The sequence below is a fragment of the Erythrolamprus reginae genome, chromosome 10, assembly GCF_031021105.1.
Source record: "Erythrolamprus reginae isolate rEryReg1 chromosome 10, rEryReg1.hap1, whole genome shotgun sequence".
In the NCBI taxonomy this organism is placed as follows: domain Eukaryota; kingdom Metazoa; phylum Chordata; class Lepidosauria; order Squamata; family Dipsadidae; genus Erythrolamprus; species Erythrolamprus reginae.
The window spans coordinates 30,226,648-30,248,565 of record NC_091959.1 but is presented as its reverse complement, the minus strand read 5'-3'; positions in this window follow the sequence as shown (position 1 = coordinate 30,248,565).

Below are 21,918 nucleotides of genomic sequence, written 5' to 3'. Positions count from 1 at the left end.
TTAGCTGTTTTTAACAAATTTGGGTTTTGACCAATTTCATGTCTAGGAACGTTTTTGGGACATGGGGATAATACCAGAATTTTGCTCAGAATCAAAAAACCAAGATGCCTAGATTGGAAAATCTTTTTCTCTCTCAGAATGAAAATGGGATGGTATAAAAGAATTTCATGTCCAGGAACGTTTTTGGGACATGGGGATAATACCAGAATCAAAAAACCAATATGCCTACATTGGAAAAAACTTTCCTCTGTCAAAGTGAAAATGGGATGGTATAAAAGAATTAGCGGTTGTAGTCTGATTCTGAAAATAGTATTGTACATGGTTTTCAACAACTTGATGTTTCAAACACCTTCATGTCTAAGATGTCCCAAAAATGGTATTAGCTGTTTTTAACAAATTTGGGTTTTGACAAATTTCATGTCTAGGAACGTTTTTGGTACACGGGGTTAATACTAGAATTTTGCCCAGAATCAAAAAACGAATTTGCCTAGATTGGAAAAACTTTTTCTCTCTCAAAATGAAAACGTGATGGTATAAAAGAATTTGCTGTTGTCGTCTGATTCTGAAAATAGTATTGTACATGGTTTTCAACAACTTCATGTTTCAAACACCTTCATTAAGAAGTCCCAAAAATGGTATTAGCTATTTTTAACAAATTTGGGTTTTGACAAATTTCATCTCTAGGACCGTTTTTGGGACATGGGGATAATGCCAGAATTTTGCCCAGAATCAAAAAACGAATTTGCCTAGATTGGAAAAACTTTTTCTCTCTCAAAATGAAAAAATGATGGTATAAAAGAATTTGCGGTTGTAGTCTGATTCTGAAAATAGTATTGTACATGATTTTTAACAACATATTTTGAAGACCTTCATGTCTAAGAACTTCCAAAAATGGTATTAGCTGTTTTTAACAAATTTGGGTTTTGACCAATTTCATGTCTAGGAACGTTTTTGGGACATGGGGATAATACCAGAATTTTGCTCAGAATCAAAAAACCAATATGCCTAGAATGGAAACACTTTCTCAAGATGAAAATGGAATGGTATAAAAGAATTTGCGGTTGTAGTCTGATTCTGAAAATAGTATTGTACATGGTTTTTAACAACTTCATTTTTTGAAGAACTTCATGTCTAAGAACTCCTAAAAGTTTTATTAGCTTTTTTAAACAATTTTGGGTTTTGGCAAATTTCATGTCTAGGAACGTTTTTGGTACATGGGGACAATACCAGAATTTTGCCCAGAATCAAATAACCAATATGCCTAGATTGGAAACCCTTTCTCAAGATTAAAATGGAATGGTATAAAAGAATTTGCGGTTGTAGTCTGACTCTGAAAATAGTATTGTACATGGTTTTTAACAACTTCATGTTTCAAACACCTTCATTAAGAAGTCCCAAAAATGGTATTAGCTATTTTTAACAAATTTGGGTTTTGACAAATTTCATCTCTAGGAACGTTTTTGGGACATGGGGATAATGCCAGAATTTTGCCCAGAATCAAAAAACCAATATGCCTAGATTGGAAAAACCTTTTCTCTCTCAAAATGAAAATGGGATGTTATAAAAGAATTTGCGGTTGTAGTTTGATTCTGAAAATAGTACTGTACATGGTTTTTAACAACTTCATTTTTTGAAGAACTTCATGTCTAAGCTCTCAAAAATGGTATTAGCTGTTTTTAACAATTTTGGGTTTTGACCAATTTCATGTATAGGAACGTTTTGGTACATGGGGATAATACCAGAATTTGCCCAGAATCCAAAAACCAATTTGCCTAGATTGGAAACACTTTCTCAAGATGAAAATGGAATGGTATAAAAGAATTTGCGGTTGTAGTCTGATTCTGAAAATAGTATTGTACATGATTTTTAACATGTTTTGAAGACCTTTATGTCTAAGAACTCCCAAAAATGGTATTAGCTGTTTTTAACAAATTTGGGTTTTGACCAATTTCATGTCTAGGAACGTTTTTGGGACATGGGGATAATACCAGAATTTTGCTCAGAATCAAAAAACCAATATGCCTACATTGGAAAAAACTTTCCTCTGTCAAAGTGAAAATGGGATGGTATAGAAGAATTAGCGGTTGTAGTCTGATTCTGAAAATAGTATTGTACATGGTTTTCAACAACTTGATGTTTCAAACACCTTCATGTCTAAGATGTCCCAAAAATGGTATTAGCTGTTTTTAACAAATTTGGGTTTTGACAAATTTCATGTCTAGGAACGTTTTTGGTACACGGGGTTAATACTAGAATTTTGCCCAGAATCAAAAAACGAATTTGCCTAGATTGGAAAAACTTTTTCTCTCTCAAAATGAAAACGTGATGGTATAAAAGAATTTGCTGTTGTCGTCTGATTCTGAAAATAGTATTGTACATGGTTTTCAACAACTTCATGTTTCAAACACCTTCATTAAGAAGTCCCAAAAATGGTATTAGCTATTTTTAACAAATTTGGGTTTTGACAAATTTCATCTCTAGGAACGTTTTTGGGACATGGGGATAATGCCAGAATTTTGCCCAGAATCAAAAAACGAATTTGCCTAGATTGGAAAAACTTTTTCTCTCTCAAAACGAAAAATGATGGTATAAAATAATTTGTGGTTGTAGTCTGATTCTGAAAATAGTATTGTACATGATTTTTAACAGCTTTAACAACTAGGCAAATTGGTTTTTTGAACCACATATACATGAAATTTGTCAAAACCCAAAATTGTTAAAAACAGCTAATACCATTTTTGAGAGCTTAGACATGAAGTTCTTAAAAAAATGAAGTTGTTAAAAACCATGTACAATACTATTTTCAGAATCAAACTACAACCGCAAATTCTTTTATACCATCCCATTTTCATTTTGAGAGAGAAAAGGTTTTTCCAATCTAGGCATATTGGTTTTTTGATTCTGGGCAAAAATTTGGCATTATCCCTGTTGTGGTTCAGCCTGGGACCCCTCCGGGAATGGCTGATTTGCTGTCGGTGTCCGGCTCAGAGGCTGAGGACCAGGAGGGGCAGACTGATGAAGAAGCTGAATCCCAGGCTGAAGATGAAGGACAGCCAGAGTTCCACCAGGGGGAGCTCTCCCCAGCAAGCAGCCTGGAATCCCTGGGGGAAGATGCTAGTGACTTCATAGATATGCGACAGAGGAGAGCTAACGAGAGAAGAACGCAATTGGCCAGATATTTCCAGCATTAGGGGTCACAGCTGGGTTTGGGTGTGGTGCTTGGGAAAGGATAAAAGGCGGCCCCACCCTTCCTGGCTTGTGGAGTTTTATCTTGGAGATTCGTGAGACCTGTTTGTGAACTTTGGTGGCTACAATCCTGGTTTGTGCCTTGGACTCTTGAAACCTTGGGGGGGGGGGGGGTGCCAGCAAGAAGCTTTTGGAATTGACTGGACATCAGGACCCTGTTGTAAAGTATTGTAACCTGTCTGCTGTGAAGACAGGTTTTCCTTTGTGCTTATTTTTTCCTGCTATAAATTACTTTTGGATTTTACCAGAGTGTCTGGCTATTTTTCAGTGGGTGTGGAGGTCTGGGAAAACCCAGACAGAACAATCCCCATGTCCCAAAAACGTTCCTAGACATGAAATTTGTCAAAACCCAAATTTGTTAAAAATAGCTAATACCATTTTTGGGACTTCTTAGACATGAAGGTGTTTGAAACATCAAGTTGTTGAAAACCATGTACAATACTATTTTCAGAATCAGACTACAACCGCAAATTCTTTTATACCATCCCATTTTCACTTTGACAGAGGAAAGTTTTTTCCAATCTAGGCATATTGGTTTTTTGATTCTGGTATTATCCCCATGTCCCAAAAACGTTCCTAGACATGAAATTCTTTTATACCATCCCATTTTCATTCTGAGAGAGAAAAAGATTTTCCAATCTAGGCATATTGGTTTTTTGATTCTGAGCAAAATTCTGGTATTATCCCCTTGTCCCAAAAACGTTCCTAGACATGAAATTGGTCAAAACCCAAATTTGTTAAAAACAGCTAATACCATTTTTGGGAGTTCTTAGACATAAAGGTCTTCAAAACATGTTAAAAATCATGTACAATACTATTTTCAGAATCAGACTACAACCGCAAATTCTTTTATACCATTCCATTTTCATCTTGAGAAAGTGTTTCCAATCTAGGCAAATTGGTTTTTGGATTCTGGGCAAATTCTGGTATTATCCCCATGTACCAAAACGTTCCTATACATGAAATTGGTCAAAACCCGAATTTGTTAAAAACAGTTAATACCATTTTTGGGAGTTCTTAGACATAAAGGTCTTCAAAAAATGTTAAAAATCATGTACAATACTATTTTCAGAATCAGACTACAACCGCAAATTCTTTTATACCATTCCATTTTCATCTTGAGAAAGTGTTTCCAATCTAGGCAAATTGGTTTTTGGATTCTGGGCAAATTCTGGTATTATCCCCATGTACCAAAACGGTCCTATACATGAAATTTGTCAAAACCCAAAATTGTTAAAAACAGCTAATACCATTTTTGAGAGCTTAGACATGAAGTTCTTAAAAAAATGAAGTTGTTAAAAACCATGTACAATACTATTTTCAGAATCAAACTACAACCGCAAATTCTTTTATACCATCCCATTTTCATTTTGAGAGAGAAAAGGTTTTTCCAATCTAGGCATATTGGTTTTTTGATTCTGGGCAAAAATTTGGCATTATCCCTGTTGTGGTTCAGCCTGGGACCCCTCCGGGAATGGCTGATTTGCTGTCGGTGTCCGGCTCAGAGGCTGAGGACCAGGAGCGGCAGACTGATGAAGAAGCTGAATCCCAGGCTGAAGATGAAGGACAGCCAGAGTTCCACCAGGGGGAGCTCTCCCCAGCAAGCAGCCTGGAATCCCTGGGGGAAGATCCTAGTGAATTCATAGATATGAGACAGAGGAGAGCTAACGAGAGAAGAACGCAATTGGCCAGATATTTCCAGCATTAGGAGTCACAGCTGGGTTTGGGTGTGGTGCTTGGGAAAGGATAAAAGGCGGCCCCACCCTTCCTGGCTTGTGGAGTTTTATCTTGGAGATTCGTGAGACCTGTTTGTGAACTTTGGTGGCTACAATCCTGGTTTGTGCCTTGGACTCTTGAAACCTTGGGGGGGGGGTGCCAGCAAGAAGCTTTTGGAATTGACTGGACATCAGGACCCTGTTGTAAAGTATTGTAACCTGTCTGCTGTGAAGACAGGTTTTCCTTTGTGCTTATTTTTTCCTGCTATAAATTACTTTTGGATTTTACCAGAGTGTCTGGCTATTTTTCAGTGGGTGTGGAGGTCTGGGAAAACCCAGACAGAACAATCCCCATGTCCCAAAAACGTTCCTAGACATGAAATTTGTCAAAACCCAAATTTGTTAAAAATAGCTAATACCATTTTTGGGACTTCTTAGACATGAAGGTATTTGAAACATGAAGTTGTTAAAAACCATGTACAATACTATTTTCAGAATCAAAGGTCTTCAAAACATGTTAAAAATCATGTACAATACTATTTTCAGAATCAGACTACAACCGCAAATTCTTTTATACCATCCCATTTTCACTTTGACAGAGGAAAGTTTTTTCCAATCTAGGCATATTGGTTTTTTGATTCTGGTATTATCCCCATGTCCCAAAAACGTTCCTAGACATGAAATTCTTTTATACCATCCCATTTTCATTCTGAGAGAGAAAAAGATTTTCCAATCTAGGCATATTGGTTTTTTGATTCTGAGCAAAATTCTGGTATTATCCCCTTGTCCCAAAAACGTTCCTAGACATGAAATTGGTCAAAACCCAAATTTGTTAAAAACAGCTAATACCATTTTTGGGAGTTCTTAGACATAAAGGTCTTCAAAACATGTTAAAAATCATGTACAATACTATTTTCAGAATCAGACTACAACCGCAAATTCTTTTATACCATTCCATTTTCATCTTGAGAAAGTGTTTCCAATCTAGGCAAATTGGTTTTTGGATTCTGGGCAAATTCTGGTATTATCCCCATGTACCAAAACGTTCCTATACATGAAATTGGTCAAAACCCGAATTTGTTAAAAACAGTTAATACCATTTTTGGGAGTTCTTAGACATAAAGGTCTTCAAAAAATGTTAAAAATCATGTACAATACTATTTTCAGAATCAGACTACAACCGCAAATTCTTTTATACCATTCCATTTTCATCTTGAGAAAGTGTTTCCAATCTAGGCAAATTGGTTTTTGGATTCTGGGCAAATTCTGGTATTATCCCCATGTACCAAAACGGTCCTATACATGAAATTTGTCAAAACCCAAAATTGTTAAAAACAGCTAATACCATTTTTGAGAGCTTAGACATGAAGTTCTTAAAAAAATGAAGTTGTTAAAAACCATGTACAATACTATTTTCAGAATCAAACTACAACCGCAAATTCTTTTATACCATCCCATTTTCATTTTGAGAGAGAAAAGGTTTTTCCAATCTAGGCATATTGGTTTTTTGATTCTGGGCAAAAATTTGGCATTATCCCTGTTGTGGTTCAGCCTGGGACCCCTCCGGGAATGGCTGATTTGCTGTCGGTGTCCGGCTCAGAGGCTGAGGACCAGGAGCGGCAGACTGATGAAGAAGCTGAATCCCAGGCTGAAGATGAAGGACAGCCAGAGTTCCACCAGGGGGAGCTCTCCCCAGCAAGCAGCCTGGAATCCCTGGGGGAAGATCCTAGTGAATTCATAGATATGAGACAGAGGAGAGCTAACGAGAGAAGAACGCAATTGGCCAGATATTTCCAGCATTAGGAGTCACAGCTGGGTTTGGGTGTGGTGCTTGGGAAAGGATAAAAGGCGGCCCCACCCTTCCTGGCTTGTGGAGTTTTATCTTGGAGATTCGTGAGACCTGTTTGTGAACTTTGGTGGCTACAATCCTGGTTTGTGCCTTGGACTCTTGAAACCTTGGGGGGGGGGTGCCAGCAAGAAGCTTTTGGAATTGACTGGACATCAGGACCCTGTTGTAAAGTATTGTAACCTGTCTGCTGTGAAGACAGGTTTTCCTTTGTGCTTATTTTTTCCTGCTATAAATTACTTTTGGATTTTACCAGAGTGTCTGGCTATTTTTCAGTGGGTGTGGAGGTCTGGGAAAACCCAGACAGAACAATCCCCATGTCCCAAAAACGTTCCTAGACATGAAATTTGTCAAAACCCAAATTTGTTAAAAATAGCTAATACCATTTTTGGGACTTCTTAGACATGAAGGTATTTGAAACATGAAGTTGTTAAAAACCATGTACAATACTATTTTCAGAATCAAAGGTCTTCAAAACATGTTAAAAATCATGTACAATACTATTTTCAGAATCAGACTACAACCGCAAATTCTTTTATACCATTCCATTTTCATCTTGAGAAAGTGTTTCCAATCTAGGCAAATTGGTTTTTTGATTCTGGGCAAATTCTGGTATTATCCCCATGTACCAAAAACGTTCCTAGACATGAAATTTGTCAAAACCCAAAATTGTTAAAAACAGCTAATACCATTTTTGGGAGCTTAGAGATGAAGTTCTTCAAAAAATGAAGTTGTTAAAAACCATGTACAATACTATATTCGGAATCAGACTACAACAGCAAATTCTTTTATACCATCACGTTTTCATTTTGAGAGAGAAAAAGTTTTTCCAATCTAGGCAAATTCGTTTTTTGATTCTGGGCAAAATTCTAGTATTAACCCCATGTACCAAAAACGTTCCTAGACATGAAATTTGTGAAAACCCAAATTTGTTAAAAACAGCTAATACAATTTTTGGGACTTCTTAGACATGAAGGTGTTTGAAACATGAAGTTGTTGAAAACCATGTACAATACTATTTTCAGAATCAGACTACAACCGCAAATTCTTTTATACCATCCCATTTTCACTTTGACAGAGGAAAGTTTTTTCCAATGTAGGCATATTGGATTTTTGATTCAGGGCAAAATTCTGGTATTATCCCCATGTCCCAAAAACGTTCCTAGACATGAAATTGGTCAAAACCCAAATTTGTTAAAAACAGCTAATACCATTTTTGGGAGTTCTTAGACATGAAGGTCTTGAAAACATGAAGTTGTTAAAAATCAGGTACAATACTATTTTCAGAGTCAGACTACCACCGCAAATTCTTTTATACCATCCCATTTTCATTCTGAGAGAGAAAAAGATTTTCCAATCTAGGCATATTGGTTATTTGATTCTGGGCAAAATTCTGGTATTATCCCCATGTACCAAAAACCTTCCTAGACATGAAATTTGTCAAAACCCATAATTGTTAAAAAAAAGCTAACACCACTTTTAGGAGTTCTTAGACATGAAGTTCTTCAAAAAATGAAGTTAAAAACCATGTACAATACTATTTTCAGAATCAGACTACAACCGCAAATTCTTTTATTCCATTCCATTTTCATCTTGAGAAAGTGTTTCCAATCTAGGCATATTGGTTTTTTGATTCTGGGCAAAATTCTAGTATTAACCCCATGTACCAAAAACGTTCCTAGACATGAAATTTGTCAAAACCCAAAATTCTTTAAAAAACAGCTAATACCATTTTTGGGACTTCTTAGGCATGAAGGTGTTTGAAACATGAAGTTGTTGAAAACCATGTACAATACTATTTTCAGAATCAGACTACAACCGCAAATTCTTTTATGCCATCACGTTTTCATTTTGAGAGAGAAAAAGGTTTTCCAATCTAGGCATATTGGTTATTTGATTCTGGGCAAGATTCTGGTATTATCCCCATGCCCCAAAAACGTTCCTAGACATGAAATTGGTCAAAACCCAAATTTGTTAAAAACAGCTGATACCATTTTTGGGAGTTCTTAGACATGAAGGTCTTGAAAACATGAAGTTGTTAAAAATCATGTACAATACTATTTTCAGAATCAGACTACCACCGCAAATTCTTTTATACCATCCCATTTTCATCTTGAGAAAGTGTTTCCAATCTAGGCAAATTGGTTTATTGATTCTGGGCAAAATTCTAGTATTAACACCATGTACCAAAAACATTCCTAGACATGAAATTTGTCAAAACCCAAAATTCTTAAAAACAGCTAATACCATTTTTGGGACTTCTTAGGCATGAAGGTGTTTGAAACATGATGTTGTTGAAAACCATGTACAATACTATTTTCAGAATCAGACTACAACCGCAAATTCTTTTATACCATCCCATTTTCACTTTGACAGAGGAAAGTTTTTTCCAATGTAGGCATATTGGTTTTTTGATTCTAGGCAAGATTCTGGATTATCCCCATGTCCCAAAAACGTTCCTAGACATGAAATTGGTCAAAACCTAAATTTGTTAAAAACAGCTAATACCATTTTTGGGAGTTCTTAGACATGAAGGTCTTGAAAACATGAAGTTGTTAAAAACCATGTACAATACTATTTTCAGAATCAGAGTACAACCGCAAATTCTTTTATACCATCCCATTTTCATTCTGAGAGAGAAAAAGTTTTTCCAATCTAGGCATATTGGTTATTTCATTCTGGGCAAGATTCTGGTATTATCCCCATGCCCCAAAAACGTTCCTAGACATGAAATTGGTCAAAACCCAAATTTGTTAAAAAGAGCTAATACCATTTTTGGGAGTTCTTAGACATGAAGGTCTTCAAAACTTGTTGTTAAAAATCATGTACAATACTATTTTCAGAATCAGACTACAACCGCAAATTCTTTTATACCATTCCATTTTCATCTTGAGAAAGTGTTTCCAATCTAGGCAAATTGGTTTTTTGATTCTGGGCAAATTCTAGTATTAACCCATGTACCAAAAACGTTCCTAGACATGAAATTTGTCAAAACCCAAAATTCTTAGAAACAGCTAATACCATTTTTGAGAGCTTAGAGATGAAGTTCTTCAAAAAAATGAAGTTGTTAAAAACCATGTACAATACAATTTTCAGAATCAGACTACAACCGCAAATTCTTTTATACCATCACGTTTTCATTTTGAGAGAGAAAAAGTTTTTCCAATCTAGGCAAATTCGTTTTTTGATTCTGCGCAAAATTCTAGTATTAACCCCATGTACCAAAAACGTTCCTAGACATGAAATTTGTGAAAACCCAAATTTGTAAAAAACAGCTAATACCATTTTTGGGACTTCTTAGACATGAAGGTGTTTGAAACATGAAATTGTTGAAAACCATGTACAATACTATTTTCAGAATCAGACTACCACCGCAAATTCTTTTATACCATCCCATTTTCATTCTGAGAGAGAAAAAGATTTTCCAATCTAGGCATATTGGTTGTTTGATTCTGGGCAAAATTCTGGTATTATCCCCATGTACCAAAAACCTTCCTAGACATGAAATTTGTCAAAACCCATAATTGTTAAAAAAAAGCTAATACCACTTTTAGGAGTTCTTAGACATGAAGTTCTTCAAAAAATGAAGTTAAAAACCATGTACAATACTATTTTCAGAATCAGACTACAACCGCAAATTCTTTTATTCCATTCCATTTTCATCTTGAGAAAGTGTTTCCAATCTAGGCATATTGGTTTTTTGATTCTGGGCAAAATTCTAGTATTAACCCATGTACCAAAAACGTTCCTAGAGATGAAATTTTTCAAAACCCAAAATTGTTAAAAACAGCTAATACCATTTTTAGGAGTTGTTAGACATGAAGTTCTTCAAAAAATAAAGTTGTTAAAAACAATGTACAATACAATTTTCAGAATCAGATTACAACCGCAAATTCTTTGATACCATCCCATTTTCATTTTGAGAGAGAAAAGGTTTTTCTAATATAGGCAAATTGGTTTTTTGATTCTGGGCAAATTCTGGTATTATCCCCATGTACCAAAAACGTTCCTAGACATGAAATTTGTCAAAACCCAAAATTGTTAAAAACAGCTAATACCATTTTTGGGAACTTAGAGATGAAGTTCTTCAAAAAATGAAGTTGTTAAAAACCATGTACAATACTATATTCAGAATCAGACTACAACCGCAAATTCTTTTATACCATCACGTTTTCATTTTGAGAGAGAAAAAGTTTTTCCAATCTAGGCAAATTCGTTTTTTGATTCTGGGCAAAATTCTAGTATTAACCCCATGTACCAAAAACGTTCCTAGACATGAAATTTGTGAAAACCCAAATTTGTTAAAAACAGCTAATACCATTTTTGGGACTTCTTAGACATGAAGTTCTTCAAAAAATGAAGTTGTTGAAAACCATGTACAATACTATTTTCAGAATCAGACTACAAGCGCAAATTCTTTTATACCATTCCATTTTCATCTTGAGAAAGTGTTTCCAATCTAGGCAAATTGGTTTTTTGATTCTGGGCAAAATTCTGGTATTATCCCCATGTACCAAAAACGTTCCTAGACATGAAATTTTTCAAAACCCAAAATTGTTAAAAACAGCTAATACCATTTTTAGGAGTTCTTAGACATGAAGTTCTTCAAAAAATAAAGTTGTTAAAAACAATGTACAATACAATTTTCAGAATCAGATTACAACCGCAAATTCTTTTATACCATCACGTTTTCATTTTGAGAGAGAAAAAGTTTTTCCAATCTAGGCAAATTCGTTTTTTGATTCTGGGCAAAATTCTAGTATTAACCCCATGTACCAAAAACGTTCCTAGACATGAAATTTGTGAAAACCCAAATTTGTTAAAAACAGCTAATACCATTTTTGGGACTTCTTAGACATGAAGGTGTTTGAAACATGAAGTTGTTGAAAACCATGTACAATACTATTTTCAGAATCAGACTACAACCGCAAATTCTTTTATACCATCCCATTTTCACTTTGACAGAGGAAAGTTTTTTCCAATGTAGGCATATTGGTTTTTTGATTCTGGGCAAAATTCTGGTATTATCCCCATGTACCAAAAACGTTCCTAGAGATGAAATTTGTCAAAACCCAAATTTGTTAAAAACAGCTAATACCATTTTTGGGACTTCTTAGACATGAAGTTCTTCAAAAAATGAAGTTGTTAAAAACCATGTACAATACTATTTTCAGAATCAGACTACAAGCGCAAATTCTTTTATACCATTCCATTTTCATCTTGAGAAAGTGTTTCCAATCTAGGCAAATTGGTTTTTTGATTCTGGGCAAAATTCTGGTATTATCCCCATGTACCAAAAACGTTCCTAGACATGAAATTTTTCAAAACCCAAAATTGTTAAAAACAGCTAATACCATTTTTAGGAGTTCTTAGACATGAAGTTCTTCAAAAAATAAAGTTGTTAAAAACAATGTACAATACAATTTTCAGAATCAGATTACAACCGCAAATTCTTTTATACCATCACGTTTTCATTTTGAGAGAGAAAAAGTTTTTCCAATCTAGGCAAATTCGTTTTTTGATTCTGGGCAAAATTCTAGTATTAACCCCATGTACCAAAAACGTTCCTAGACATGAAATTTGTGAAAACCCAAATTTGTTAAAAACAGCTAATACCATTTTTGGGACTTCTTAGACATGAAGGTGTTTGAAACATGAAGTTGTTGAAAACCATGTACAATACTATTTTCAGAATCAGACTACAACCGCAAATTCTTTTATACCATCCCATTTTCACTTTGACAGAGGAAAGTTTTTTCCAATGTAGGCATATTGGTTTTTTGATTCTGGGCAAAATTCTGGTATTATCCCCATGTACCAAAAACGTTCCTAGAGATGAAATTTGTCAAAACCCAAATTTGTTAAAAACAGCTAATACCATTTTTGGGACTTCTTAGACATGAAGGTGTTTGAAACATGAAGTTGTTGAAAACCATGTACAATACTATTTTCAGAATCAGACTACAACCGCAAATTCTTTTATACCATCCCATTTTCACTTTGACAGAGGAAAGTTTTTTCCAATGTAGGCATATTGGTTTTTTGATTCTGGGCAAAATTCTGGTATTATCCCCATGTACCAAAAACGTTCCTAGAGATGAAATTTGTCAAAACCCAAATTTGTTAAAAACAGCTAATACCATTTTTGGGACTTCTTAGACATGAAGTTCTTCAAAAAATGAAGTTGTTAAAAACCATGTACAATACTATTTTCAGAATCAGACTACAAGCGCAAATTCTTTTATACCATTCCATTTTCATCTTGAGAAAGTGTTTCCAATCTAGGCAAATTGGTTTTTTGATTCTGGGCAAAATTCTGGTATTATCCCCATGTACCAAAAACGTTCCTACAGAGGAAATTTGTCAAAACCCTAATTTGTTAAAAACAGCTAATACCATTTTTGGGACTTCTTAGACATGAAGGTGTTTGAAACATGAAGTTGTTGAAAACCATGTACAATACTATTTTCAGAATCAGACTACAACCGCAAATTCTTTTATACTATCACGTTTTCATTTTGAGAGAGAAAAAGTTTTTCCAATCTAGGCATATTGGTTATTTGATTCTGGGCAAGATTCTGGTATTATCCCCATGCCCCAAAAACGTTCCTAGACATGAAATTGGTCAAAACCCAAATTTGTTAAAAAGAGCTAATACCATTTTTGGGAGTTCTTAGACATGAAGGTCTTGAAAACATGAAGTTGTTAAAAACCATGTACAATACTATTTTCAGAATCAGAGTACAACCGCAAATTCTTTTATACCATCCCATTTTCATTCTGAGAGAGAAAAAGATTTTCCAATCTAGGCATATTGGTTCTTTGATTCTGGGCAAAATTCTGGTATTATCCCCATGTACCAAAAACGTTCCTACAGAGGAAATTTGTCAAAACCCAAATTTGTTAAAAACAGCTAATACCATTTTTGGGACTTCTTAGACATGAAGGTGTTTGAAACATGAAGTTGTTGAAAACCATGTACAATACTATTTTCAGAATCAGACTACAACCGCAAATTCTTTTATACCATTCCATTTTCATCTTGAGAAAGTGTTTCCAATCTAGGCAAATTGGTTTTTGGATTCTGGGCAAATTCTGTTATTATCCCCATGTACCAAAACGGTCCTATACATGAAATTTGTCAAAACCCAAAATTGTTAAAAACAGCTAATACCATTTTTGAGAGCTTAGACATGAAGTTCTTCAAAAAATGAAGTTGTTAAAAACCATGTACAATACTATTTTCAGAATCAAACTACAACCGCAAATTCTTTTATACCATCCCATTTTCATTTTGAGAGAGAAAAGGTTTTTCCAATCTAGGCATATTGGTTTTTTGATTCTGGGCAAAAATTTGGCATTATCCCGATGTCCCAAAAACGTTCCTAGACATGAAATTTGTCAAAACCCAAATTTGTTAAAAATAGCTAATACCATTTTTGGGACTTCTTAGACATGAAGGTATTTGAAACATGAAGTTGTTAAAAACCATGTATAATACTATTTTCAGAATCAAACTACAACCGCAAATTCTTTTATACCATCCCATTTTCATTCTGAGAGAGAAAAAGATTTTCCAATCTAGGCATATTGGTTATTTGATTCTGGGCAAAATTCTGGTATTATCCCCATGTACCAAAAACATTCCTACAGGGGAAATTTGTCAAAACCCACATTTGTTAAAAACAGCTAATACCATTTTTGGGACTTCTTAGACATGAAGGTGTTTGAAACATGAAGTTGTTGAAAACCATGTACAATACTATTTTCAGAATCAGACTACAACCGCAAATTCTTTTATACCATTCCATTTTCATCTTGAGAAAGTGTTTCCAATCTAGGCAAATTGGTTTTTTGATTCTGGGCAAATTCTGGTATTATCCCCATGTACCAAAAACGTTCCTAGACATGAAATTTGTCAAAACCCAAAATTGTTAAAAACAGCTAATACCATTTTTGGGAGCTTAGAGATGAAGTTCTTCAAAAAATGAAGTTGTTAAAAACCATGTACAATACTATATTCGGAATCAGACTACAACCGCAAATTCTTTTATACCATCACGTTTTCATTTTGAGAGAGAAAAAGTTTTTCCAATCTAGGCAAATTCGTTTTTTGATTCTGGGCAAAATTCTGGTATTATCCCCATGTCCCAAAAACGTTCCTAGACATGAAATTGGTCAAAACCCAAATTTGTTAAAAACAGCTAATACCATTTTTGGGAGTTCTTAGACATGAAGGTCTTGAAAACATGAAGTTGTTAAAAATCATGTACAATACTATTTTCAGAGTCAGACTACCACCGCAAATTCTTTTATACCATCCCATTTTCATTCTGAGAGAGAAAAAGATTTTCCAATCTAGGCATATTGGTTATTTGATTCTGGGCAAAATTCTGGTATTATCCCCATGTACCAAAAACCTTCCTAGACATGAAATTTGTCAAAACCCATAATTGTTAAAAAAAAGCTAACACCACTTTTAGGAGTTCTTAGACATGAAGTTCTTCAAAAAATGAAGTTAAAAACCATGTACAATACTATTTTCAGAATCAGACTACAACCGCAAATTCTTTTATTCCATTCCATTTTCATCTTGAGAAAGTGTTTCCAATCTAGGCATATTGGTTTTTTGATTCTGGGCAAAATTCTAGTATTAACCCCATGTACCAAAAACGTTCCTAGACATGAAATTTGTCAAAACCCAAAATTCTTTAAAAAACAGCTAATACCATTTTTGGGACTTCTTAGGCATGAAGGTGTTTGAAACATGAAGTTGTTGAAAACCATGTACAATACTATTTTCAGAATCAGACTACAACCGCAAATTCTTTTATGCCATCACGTTTTCATTTTGAGAGAGAAAAAGGTTTTCCAATCTAGGCATATTGGTTATTTGATTCTGGGCAAGATTCTGGTATTATCCCCATGCCCCAAAAACGTTCCTAGACATGAAATTGGTCAAAACCCAAATTTGTTAAAAACAGCTGATACCATTTTTGGGAGTTCTTAGACATGAAGGTCTTGAAAACATGAAGTTGTTAAAAATCATGTACAATACTATTTTCAGAATCAGACTACCACCGCAAATTCTTTTATACCATCCCATTTTCATCTTGAGAAAGTGTTTCCAATCTAGGCAAATTGGTTTATTGATTCTGGGCAAAATTCTAGTATTAACACCATGTACCAAAAACATTCCTAGACATGAAATTTGTCAAAACCCAAAATTCTTAAAAACAGCTAATACCATTTTTGGGACTTCTTAGGCATGAAGGTGTTTGAAACATGATGTTGTTGAAAACCATGTACAATACTATTTTCAGAATCAGACTACAACCGCAAATTCTTTTATACCATCCCATTTTCACTTTGACAGAGGAAAGTTTTTTCCAATGTAGGCATATTGGTTTTTTGATTCTAGGCAAGATTCTGGATTATCCCCATGTCCCAAAAACGTTCCTAGACATGAAATTGGTCAAAACCTAAATTTGTTAAAAACAGCTAATACCATTTTTGGGAGTTCTTAGACATGAAGGTCTTGAAAACATGAAGTTGTTAAAAACCATGTACAATACTATTTTCAGAATCAGAGTACAACCGCAAATTCTTTTATACCATCCCATTTTCATTCTGAGAGAGAAAAAGTTTTTCCAATCTAGGCATATTGGTTATTTCATTCTGGGCAAGATTCTGGTATTATCCCCATTCCCCAAAAACGTTCCTAGACATGAAATTTGTTAAAAAGAGCTAATACCATTTTTGGGAGTTCTTAGACATGAAGGTCTTCAAAACTTGTTGTTAAAAATCATGTACAATACTATTTTCAGAATCAGACTACAACCGCAAATTCTTTTATACCATTCCATTTTCATCTTGAGAAAGTGTTTCCAATCTAGGCAAATTGGTTTTTTGATTCTGGGCAAATTCTAGTATTAACCCATGTACCAAAAACGTTCCTAGACATGAAATTTGTCAAAACCCAAAATTCTTAGAAACAGCTAATACCATTTTTGGGAGCTTAGAGATGAAGTTCTTCAAAAAATGAAGTTGTTAAAAACCATGTACAATACTATATTCAGAATCAGACTACAACCGCAAATTCTTTTATACCATCACGTTTTCATTTTGAGAGAGAAAAAGTTTTTCCAATCTAGGCAAATTCGTTTTTTGATTCTGCGCAAAATTCTAGTATTAACCCCATGTACCAAAAACGTTCCTAGACATGAAATTTGTGAAAACCCAAATTTGTAAAAAACAGCTAATACCATTTTTGGGACTTCTTAGACATGAAGGTGTTTGAAACATGAAATTGTTGAAAACCATGTACAATACTATTTTCAGAATCAGACTACCACCGCAAATTCTTTTATACCATCCCATTTTCATTCTGAGAGAGAAAAAGATTTTCCAATCTAGGCATATTGGTTGTTTGATTCTGGGCAAAATTCTGGTATTATCCCCATGTACCAAAAACCTTCCTAGACATGAAATTTGTCAAAACCCATAATTGTTAAAAAAAAGCTAATACCACTTTTAGGAGTTCTTAGACATGAAGTTCTTCAAAAAATGAAGTTAAAAACCATGTACAATACTATTTTCAGAATCAGACTACAACCGCAAATTCTTTTATTCCATTCCATTTTCATCTTGAGAAAGTGTTTCCAATCTAGGCATATTGGTTTTTTGATTCTGGGCAAAATTCTAGTATTAACCCATGTACCAAAAACGTTCCTAGACATGAAATTTTTCAAAACCCAAAATTGTTAAAAACAGCTAATACCATTTTTAGGAGTTCTTAGACATGAAGTTCTTCAAAAAATAAAGTTGTTAAAAACAATGTACAATACAATTTTCAGAATCAGATTACAACCGCAAATTCTTTGATACCATCCCATTTTCATTTTGAGAGAGAAAAGGTTTTTCTAATCTAGGCAAATTGGTTTTTTGATTCTGGGCAAATTCTGGTATTATCCCCATGTACCAAAAACGTTCCTAGACATGAAATTTGTCAAAACCCAAAATTGTTAAAAACAGCTAATACCATTTTTGGGAGCTTAGAGATGAAGTTCTTCAAAAAATGAAGTTGTTAAAAACCATGTACAATACTATATTCAGAATCAGACTACAACCGCAAATTCTTTTATACCATCACGTTTTCATTTTGAGAGAGAAAAAGTTTTTCCAATCTAGGCAAATTCGTTTTTTGATTCTGGGCAAAATTCTAGTATTTACCCCATGTACCAAAAACGTTCCTAGACATGAAATTTGTGAAAACCCAAATTTGTTAAAAACAGCTAATACCATTTTTGGGACTTCTTAGACATGAAGTTCTTCAAAAAATGAAGTTGTTGAAAACCATGTACAATACTATTTTCAGAATCAGACTACAAGCGCAAATTCTTTTATACCATTCCATTTTCATCTTGAGAAAGTGTTTCCAATCTAGGCAAATTGGTTTTTTGATTCTGGGCAAAATTCTGGTATTATCCCCATGTACCAAAAACGTTCCTAGACATGAAATTTTTCAAAACCCAAAGTTGTTAAAAACAGCTAATACCATTTTTAGGAGTTCTTAGACGTGAAGTTGTTCAAAAAATAAAGTTGTTAAAAACAATGTACAATACAATTTTCAGAATCAGATTACAACCGCAAATTCTTTTATACCATCACGTTTTCATTTTGAGAGAGAAAAAGTTTTTCCAATCTAGGCAAATTCGTTTTTTGATTCTGGGCAAAATTCTAGTATTAACCCCATGTACCAAAAACGTTCCTAGACATGAAATTTGTGAAAACCCAAATTTGTTAAAAACAGCTAATACCATTTTTGGGACTTCTTAGACATGAAGGTGTTTGAAACATGAAGTTGTTGAAAACCATGTACAATACTATTTTCAGAATCAGACTACAACCGCAAATTCTTTTATACTATCACGTTTTCATTTTGAGAGAGAAAAAGTTTTTCCAATCTAGGCATATTGGTTATTTGATTCTGGGCAAGATTCTGGTATTATCCCCATGCCCCAAAAACGTTCCTAGACATGAAATTGGTCAAAACCCAAATTTGTTAAAAAGAGCTAATACCATTTTTGGGAGTTCTTAGACATGAAGGTCTTGAAAACATGAAGTTGTTAAAAACCATGTACAATACTATTTTCAGAATCAGAGTACAACCGCAAATTCTTTTATACCATCCCATTTTCATTCTGAGAGAGAAAAAGATTTTCCAATCTAGGCATATTGGTTCTTTGATTCTGGGCAAAATTCTGGTATTATCCCCATGTACCAAAAACGTTCCTACAGAGGAAATTTGTCAAAACCCAAATTTGTTAAAAACAGCTAATACCATTTTTGGGACTTCTTAGACATGAAGGTGTTTGAAACATGAAGTTGTTGAAAACCATGTACAATACTATTTTCAGAATCAGACTACAACCGCAAATTCTTTTATACCATTCCATTTTCATCTTGAGAAAGTGTTTCCAATCTAGGCAAATTGGTTTTTGGATTCTGGGCAAATTCTGTTATTATCCCCATGTACCAAAACGGTCCTATACATGAAATTTGTCAAAACCCAAAATTGTTAAAAACAGCTAATACCATTTTTGAGAGCTTAGACATGAAGTTCTTCAAAAAATGAAGTTGTTAAAAACCATGTACAATACTATTTTCAGAATCAAACTACAACCGCAAATTCTTTTATACCATCCCATTTTCATTTTGAGAGAGAAAAGGTTTTTCCAATCTAGGCATATTGGTTTTTTGATTCTGGGCAAAAATTTGGCATTATCCCGATGTCCCAAAAACGTTCCTAGACATGAAATTTGTCAAAACCCAAATTTGTTAAAAATAGCTAATACCATTTTTGGGACTTCTTAGACATGAAGGTATTTGAAACATGAAGTTGTTAAAAACCATGTATAATACTATTTTCAGAATCAAACTACAACCGCAAATTCTTTTATACCATCCCATTTTCATTCTGAGAGAGAAAAAGATTTTCCAATCTAGGCATATTGGTTATTTGATTCTGGGCAAAATTCTGGTATTATCCCCATGTACCAAAAACATTCCTACAGGGGAAATTTGTCAAAACCCACATTTGTTAAAAACAGCTAATACCATTTTTGGGACTTCTTAGACATGAAGGTGTTTGAAACATGAAGTTGTTGAAAACCATGTACAATACTATTTTCAGAATCAGACTACAACCGCAAATTCTTTTATACCATTCCATTTTCATCTTGAGAAAGTGTTTCCAATCTAGGCAAATTGGTTTTTTGATTCTGGGCAAATTCTGGTATTATCCCCATGTACCAAAAACGTTCCTAGACATGAAATTTGTCAAAACCCAAAATTGTTAAAAACAGCTAATACCATTTTTGGGAGCTTAGAGATGAAGTTCTTCAAAAAATGAAGTTGTTAAAAACCATGTACAATACTATATTCGGAATCAGACTACAACCGCAAATTCTTTTATACCATCACGTTTTCATTTTGAGAGAGAAAAAGTTTTTCCAATCTAGGCAAATTCGTTTTTTGATTCTGGGCAAAATTCTGGTATTATCCCCATGTCCCAAAAACGTTCCTAGACATGAAATTGGTCAAAACCCAAATTTGTTAAAAACAGCTAATACCATTTTTGGGAGTTCTTAGACATGAAGGTCTTGAAAACATGAAGTTGTTAAAAATCATGTACAATACTATTTTCAGAGTCAGACTACCACCGCAAATTCTTTTATACCATCCCATTTTCATTCTGAGAGAGAAAAAGATTTTCCAATCTAGGCATATTGGTTATTTGATTCTGGGCAAAATTCTGGTATTATCCCCATGTACCAAAAACCTTCCTAGACATGAAATTTGTCAAAACCCATAATTGTTAAAAAAAAGCTAACACCACTTTTAGGAGTTCTTAGACATGAAGTTCTTCAAAAAATGAAGTTAAAAACCATGTACAATACTATTTTCAGAATCAGACTACAACCGCAAATTCTTTTATTCCATTCCATTTTCATCTTGAGAAAGTGTTTCCAATCTAGGCATATTGGTTTTTTGATTCTGGGCAAAATTCTAGTATTAACCCCATGTACCAAAAACGTTCCTAGACATGAAATTTGTCAAAACCCAAAATTCTTTAAAAAACAGCTAATACCATTTTTGGGACTTCTTAGGCATGAAGGTGTTTGAAACATGAAGTTGTTGAAAACCATGTACAATACTATTTTCAGAATCAGACTACAACCGCAAATTCTTTTATGCCATCACGTTTTCATTTTGAGAGAGAAAAAGGTTTTCCAATCTAGGCATATTGGTTATTTGATTCTGGGCAAGATTCTGGTATTATCCCCATGCCCCAAAAACGTTCCTAGACATGAAATTGGTCAAAACCCAAATTTGTTAAAAACAGCTGATACCATTTTTGGGAGTTCTTAGACATGAAGGTCTTGAAAACATGAAGTTGTTAAAAATCATGTACAATACTATTTTCAGAATCAGACTACCACCGCAAATTCTTTTATACCATCCCATTTTCATCTTGAGAAAGTGTTTCCAATCTAGGCAAATTGGTTTATTGATTCTGGGCAAAATTCTAGTATTAACACCATGTACCAAAAACATTCCTAGACATGAAATTTGTCAAAACCCAAAATTCTTAAAAACAGCTAATACCATTTTTGGGACTTCTTAGGCATGAAGGTGTTTGAAACATGATGTTGTTGAAAACCATGTACAATACTATTTTCAGAATCAGACTACAACCGCAAATTCTTTTATACCATCCCATTTTCACTTTGACAGAGGAAAGTTTTTTCCAATGTAGGCATATTGGTTTTTTGATTCTAGGCAAGATTCTGGATTATCCCCATGTCCCAAAAACGTTCCTAGACATGAAATTGGTCAAAACCTAAATTTGTTAAAAACAGCTAATACCATTTTTGGGAGTTCTTAGACATGAAGGTCTTGAAAACATGAAGTTGTTAAAAACCATGTACAATACTATTTTCAGAATCAGAGTACAACCGCAAATTCTTTTATACCATCCCATTTTCATTCTGAGAGAGAAAAAGTTTTTCCAATCTAGGCATATTGGTTATTTCATTCTGGGCAAGA